Source organism: Scatophagus argus, chromosome 8 (assembly GCF_020382885.2).
Source record: "Scatophagus argus isolate fScaArg1 chromosome 8, fScaArg1.pri, whole genome shotgun sequence".
Lineage (NCBI taxonomy): Eukaryota > Metazoa > Chordata > Actinopteri > Scatophagidae > Scatophagus > Scatophagus argus.
In genome coordinates this window covers 8418545-8425550 of record NC_058500.1, presented here as the reverse complement: position 1 = coordinate 8425550, position 7006 = coordinate 8418545, and positions in this window count along the sequence as shown.

Sequence of the window (7006 nt, the reverse complement as noted above, 5' to 3'; positions counted from 1 at the left end):
AACTTAGCTCTACTCCCTGCTTCACCGCCATGTCTCTCAGATGCCTCAGCTCATCCAGAAGCATAAGCTCTTGTTCACCTCCCTCAGCTTCAGTCCTGGGCCTTTCAACAGCTTGAAGCAAGATATCATTGTCACGATTGAGTTCTTGAGCTCCGCAAAGACAGCAGAGAAGCAGTACTGGTAAGCATACCAAAGAGGTTTTCATGTTTGTTTGGCAATGACAGGTGCTCTCTTTGCTTTCTGTGGCACAGCTGTGCACTGAAACAGACATTTATAGATAACTTCAAGGTCAGATGTGTCAGGAAAATGATGATTTGCCAAAGATGTGAGAAAGCACATCTGTAACTTAGAAATATGTGGCAGATGGTGGAGATAGAAGGAGGGTGAGAACACTACGGGTGGTTTTAAACACAGATGATAAGTAGGTGATAGGGTTGTATCTTGGAGTCCTGCCATCTTTCCATTATGCTGATCTAAATTTTTGCTTTGCCAAACTGTTTTTCTTTAATCCAGTTTCCTTTTTTCCCTTTTTAATATTAATAAAGTGAAACTTGACTTTAGTCACCATTAGCCATGACTTACACTATACAGCCAAAAGTACTGGAACACCTGACCATTGGCCAGGGGAGACTTTGTTGAGATTGCATTCTAAGTGCATGAACTTTGGTGTGGAGTTGGTTCACCTTTGCAGATGTGGCAGCTTCAGCTTTTTTGTGATGGCTTTTCGCAGGATTTTGGAGTGTTTCTGTGTGAATTTTTGCCCATTCATGTAGTGGATCCTTTGTAGGGTTGGGCACTGGTGTTGTACAGGGTCTGGAAACATCCCATGGATGTTCGATGGGGTTGAGGTCGGGGATCCACGCTGGCCAGTCAGGTTCTTCCGCACTAGACTCATCCGGCCATGACTTGTATGAATCTGAAACACCTGAATTCAATAATAAAGAGTTGGGGGGTGTGCCAATACTTTTGTCTACATATTGTATTTCCAATGACACACGCAAACAGCATCTGATGACTTTGTCCACTCTGAGAACAAAAAAGACTTGACAGGACTCAGGACTCATTCTCTCTACCTTGGCAGTGACACTGTTTCTACACCATGAGACTTTCATCTGTCAGAAAAATGGCTAGATGTGAAGTTTTTTTCTAGAAATGGATCTGGAAATATTTTAAATGCCTTGAGTGCAAATGGACATCCTTAGATTCACCCAGGCTACTTACCTGCAAGCTACTGTGAGGAGTTTGGGAAATTTCCCACTGCAGCAAGACCATTATCTGGGCGTGTTGCTCGTGAGTCATAAGCGTGTGCATCAGTGACAAGTTAGACAATTAGACAGAAATAACAACAAATCAACCTGTCGTTAAAAAAATATTTCTTGAAGCGTATAAAGTGCAGTGAATGACATGATTTATGCTGATTGCTGCTTGTGTTTGTGAATAAGAATATTGAGCAGCTGTCAGTCAGAATGAAACTGCTCACCATTGCATACATCAGGATTTACAACAGATAAACATACAAGCATCAATCTTTTTAACAAAACACTGCCAGCGCTCATGTAGTGGGCAAGAGAACACAACTGAGTGAGAATGTTGTCTTTAGAACAACAGCAGATATACTGTGCAGTTTCATAGCTAATCACTCAAGTAAAGGCAAAATTGTTGTAATGCCATTTGTCAGAATCCCACACTCACTTTGCTTTCTATAAATGACAGACCTGTCATAAAACAACTTTGCTGTAGGGGTAAACACAAACAAATGTACATATCCAACAGAAGTTTTAGAGAAGATTTTTTTTGGAAAGAGAACACAGGGTTTTCTAGCCTGGTGCCGGAGGGGGCAGAGATAAAGAGAGTAATAGTTAGACTGCGGTCACACTGGTATGCAGACAGTCATGAAAGCAGTGCAGTACCTGTTGCATCTTGCAAATTCATTTGCAGAATATTGTGAAATTTCACCGCTTAAATTGGGGAGGCCCTTTTTTTCTTATCACAACTCAAAGGATTGGTGGTATGGTTAGATAAATACAAATGACATGCACTGGCATCATCGCTCACATAATCAGTCATATAATCAATGAGGAAAAATAAAAATGTTCTGAGGATGTACACATTGGCATCGATAAGTTAATCAAATATTTTAAATATCAGTTCAGACAAAAGTGTACGCTCTGTATGAACGTTACAGTGCTCGTGTTTTTATGCTTTTTAAAATTATCATTATCAAACAGTATTGTCATCTTTTAAATGGGTTTGTATTAGTGAACGTGCCTACATACATTTGTTCCTGGTCTCATATCTGCAAAGTACAAACAGATTGTAAGAGGTCATCTAAATGACAAACCAGACTACAGTTTGCCAATACAGTGTTTTCACACTGCTTCACTTTTTGCACATTTTGTTACATTACAGTCTCATTCCAAAATGGATTACATTACGTTTCTCCCTCAAAATTCTACACAAAATACCTCATAATGATAAAGTGAAACAACTTTGCTTGAATTTTTTGCAAATTTATTAAAAATGAAAAACAAGAAATGTAACATGTACATAAGTATTCACACTCTTTGCCATGACGCTCAAAATTGAGCTCAGGTGCCTCCTGTTTCCATTGATCACCCTTCAGAGGTTTCTACAACTGTCCACCTGTGGTAAATTCAGTTGATTGGGCATGATTTGGAAAGGCACACACCTGTCTACATAAGCCCCCACAGTTGACAGTGCATGTCAGAGCACAAACCAAACTATGAAGTCAAATGAATTGTCTGTAGATCTCTGAGACAGGATTGTGTTGAGACACAGATCTGGGGAAGGGTACAGAAAGATTTTTGCTGCATTAAAGGTCCCAAAGAGCACATTGGCCTCCATAATCCATAAGTGGAAGAAGTTTTGAGCTAACTGCCCAACTAAACTGAGTGTTCAGGGTAGAAGGGCCTCAGTCAGGGAGGTGACCAACAACCCAATGGTCACTCTGACAGAGCTCCAGTGTTGCTGTGTGGAGAGGAGAGAACCTTCAAGAAGGACAACTATTTCTGTAGCACCAATCAAGCCTGTATGGTAGAGTGGCCAGACAGAAGCCACTCCTCAGTAAAATGCATATGAAAGCCTGCATGGAGTTTGTCAAAAGGCACCTGAAAAACTCTCAGACCAAAACAAAATTCTCTGGTCTGATGAAACAAAGATTGAACTCTTTGGCATGAATGACAACCATCATGTCTGGAGGAAACCAGGCACTGCTCATCACCTAGCCAATACCATTCCTACTGTGAAACATAGTGGTGGTAGCATCACGTTGTGGGGATGTTTTGCAGCAGCAGGAACTGGGAGACTGGAAGCCCAGACTTGAATCCTATTGAGCATCTCTGGAGAGATCTGAAAAATGAATTTAATCCATTTTGGAATGAGACTGTAACATAACAAAATGTACTGGATTGCAATGCACATAACATGCTCACAATGCCAAGATAGTGAATCCTGGGAGTTAATGTTTACGGTGTTTATCATTTTAGATTAGTGTATTAGCATGTTAGCATTTACAAATTAGCACTAAACACAAAGTATTAAAAAATACAATTTTGATGATAATGACCCCAGATGAAAAATCTTGTCTGATATATTTACAAAATGTCCTTAGTGGGACATGAAAGTCTGCCAAATTTTACAGCAATCCAACCAGTAGATGTGGAGACATTTTTGTTTCTTGTACACCAAAAATATTACCATCTCTGGATCCACTCCACTAGCATGTGTAAGAACATATTTCATGTGTGTAGGACTGGCAGAAATGGAATATAATTTGCTTATAAATCACCTAAAAAAATAAGAATTCTGGTGCTTCATTTTCTTGAGCATGAGTCCTAGATACCACTAAATTATACACATGGCTCCTTCATGTTGTTCATTAATCTTAAGCAGGGGTTTGCTCATAAGCCTCTCACAGTCTTCCTTAGTGGAGTTTTCTGGAGAATAGCTCTGCTGAATTGTTAAATTGTTTGGCCTACACTGGAAATTATTTAAAAAAAAAAAAAAAAAAATCCATGTCACTCTGAAAAATCTACAGAATATCCAGCCAACAGTTTTCAGGTTGACTATTTCTCCAACAGAAAAAGTTTCAATGAAAACTTGACAAGCACATAGCCATTGAAATTCTTATTGTAATTTTTACTGCTGTGAGCAGCACAAAGTAGATTCTGAAAAAGAATCTCATGGAAGGTTATCTTAAAAACTTATTAAATCAAAACCTCTCACAATGGCTACATGCCGTTTGGTCAGCAGACCCTTTACTATACACATTTCAGGCAATGCAGTTCTTCAAGTGTGACCCTTATCTTGTGTGTGTCAATACAGTACATCCCAGAAGTTAAATACATGGTTTGTGGTGTCAAAAGTTACACATGCCAAAGATGTCTGGCATTACATTCTGTCAAAATGGCAGTTAACAAGGCAGCGCATCATCTGTGGCTCCTCTCCCATTGGTCAGAGTGTCGACCTGTGATTAAGACTCCAGTAAATCTTCCCACCCAGGGAGTCCTGGAGAAGAGCTTCCCCTCAGGTCACTTCACTCCTGCAGGGATCTGTATCTCGCCCCTGGGCTAAATCTCACAGTCTAACCTGGATCTCTTCCTTCTGACCCTCTCATTGGTCATCCTGGAGGCAAAATGTTGGTTTTAAGGGCTTGTTTAGGTTCTTCTGTGTATGTGGTTTGATCACTTCCATTCAGAGAGGTGGAATATGAGGGATATGGTGCAATATCTATTGAAGTGTGATGTGATGACACTGAGGCAGAGCTATCAGGCGCTTCAAAGTGACAGGCAACCTTACATACCTTCCCTCATTCTCCTCTCAGGCAAATTCCTCTCTCTCTGTTTTTCTGTCTGTTTCTCAACTCTTCCTCTCTCGTTTTTGAACTTTTTTCTTTTTCCATAGGAGACAGATAGTTACAACAAACATAAAGTCTTTGGCTCTTTACTCTTCTATCCTGACTTTTTGCTTGGTTCATTTTATCTTGTTGGGGTTTAACCTTACTGATTTTTCCTCCTTTGCTCCCTTTATGTTTCTTTTCATGCCCAGCCACCAGGCCAGATAAATGTGACCCACCGCTGGAAATCATATTTGTTTCAGGCCCATTTTAATGATAAACTCAAAAACGAAATTTTTTGCAGAGTTGATCTCTCATTTGCCTCTTGGTTGTCTTCTACTGTAATTAAGGTGACCTGTGAATGATCCCATCATTGATCAGTCATCATATATTGCTGTTGGTATAACTGCTTATAATGAAAATGATGAACCATAACATAATATACAATAATGACTCTTTCTGTGGTGCAGGTAATTGCTCCACAGGTCACCAATCACTCTGCTGTGCTTCAAAACACACTTCCTACCCAGCCAATCATGAGCAGCAGGATGCTGGGAGTCTAGTCTGTGTGCACTTTGCGCACGGCTAGCTACTGTATGAAGTGGGCTTGACTGCAGGTAGTTAGCCTCTGCCTAATCTAATGATGCATACTTCCCCCTGTTTATGGCAGCCGGGGAACAGGGAGTACTAGCCTGTGCTTGTCTGCTGCTGAGAATGCCCATTAACACTCTTTTTCCCCTCAGGTGATGACCACCTGAGCTATCAAAGACAAGCGTGTCTGTAACCCCCCCACTCCCCATCCCCATCACACTCCATCCCCACCCTTGCTTTGCTACCGCTTGCACAGTAGATTGCAGTCGCTTTTCCCTCCAAAAATGGCATCCTAAGAGTAATTAGATTTATATTATATATCTTAACAAAATTAACTGCGTACAGATTTCATAGTATTTTTGAATATACTATATGACTGTATATATGAGTTCATCTAATTACAAAGAAAAGTATAGTTTCTGTTTAATTTGCCAATCAGTATTGTTTCCCCAGTCCAATGAAGACAGTGTGGTGGCATATATATATTGGAATAAGACAAAAACTTAAAGCGGAACATCTGTGTGGTTGTATGTGATGGATAGATACTTTATTGATCCCGAGGGAAATTCAAGCAAAACGTTTCCCTTCCATTTTTTGAGGCTTCTTCAATTATTATCAATTATCAATTATAGACCAAGAGCCAAAGAATAGAGGGTGTCATATACAGATTGTCATGCCCCTCGAAATTTATAATAAAATATAATTTATATAAAAACTAAAACTGATCTGACTTCCTTTCTTATTATTTTTCTGAGCCTTTTAAGCCTTTACAGTATAAGAGGAAAAATGACAGGAACTACTACAAAGGTCCACACCCAGTCTCAAACCACCAGAAGCACTAAATCAGAAATAACCCACTTTGGGTCTGACACAGGGTTAACGTTACCCACTACCAACATGTTCTAACTCAGTCATAAGGTTTCTTTTTGTCCCATCTCCATGGGACCAGTGTGAGTTGAGTGCCATGCTTAAGGGCATGTCATCACTTTCTAGTACTACACACTGAAGGAAGTGTATTTCTCCCTCACTTCTAGCACTTTAACTAGCACGACCCAGATGACCGGGAACCTGCAGAGACAAGGAAAAGTATTTCCCATTTATTTTCCCAGCCCAGATTTCCTAAAACAATCCCTCAGATCCTGTGCAACCAAAATAATTAAATGCTGAAATTCTTAATTTCATCAAAAAATCTCTTGATTTTGTTTTTTTATTTTTGTCAGTATATATTTAGGAATTACCCAGCAGGCCCAGTGATCTTTAGCACAGAGGGTTTGTGGTACTGTAACTGACTCTTCTGTATTCTTATCCAGTTCTATAATCCTGTTCCAGTGCCTCTTCCTTTGTCCAGGAGATTTCAGAACTTCCTGTCAGTGTCTCTAAACCCATAATAGATATGTGTATCTTCCCCTGTCTGGGATGCGTGATTCACTGTCCCTGAAACGCAGCACCACCTAATCTTGAAGAGCAGATAAAGCTAATTAGGGGAAAGAGACATCAATCACTGCTCTAGGGCTCATCATGCATTGTACATACCAAGAGTAGCATCTCAGTCACAGGGTG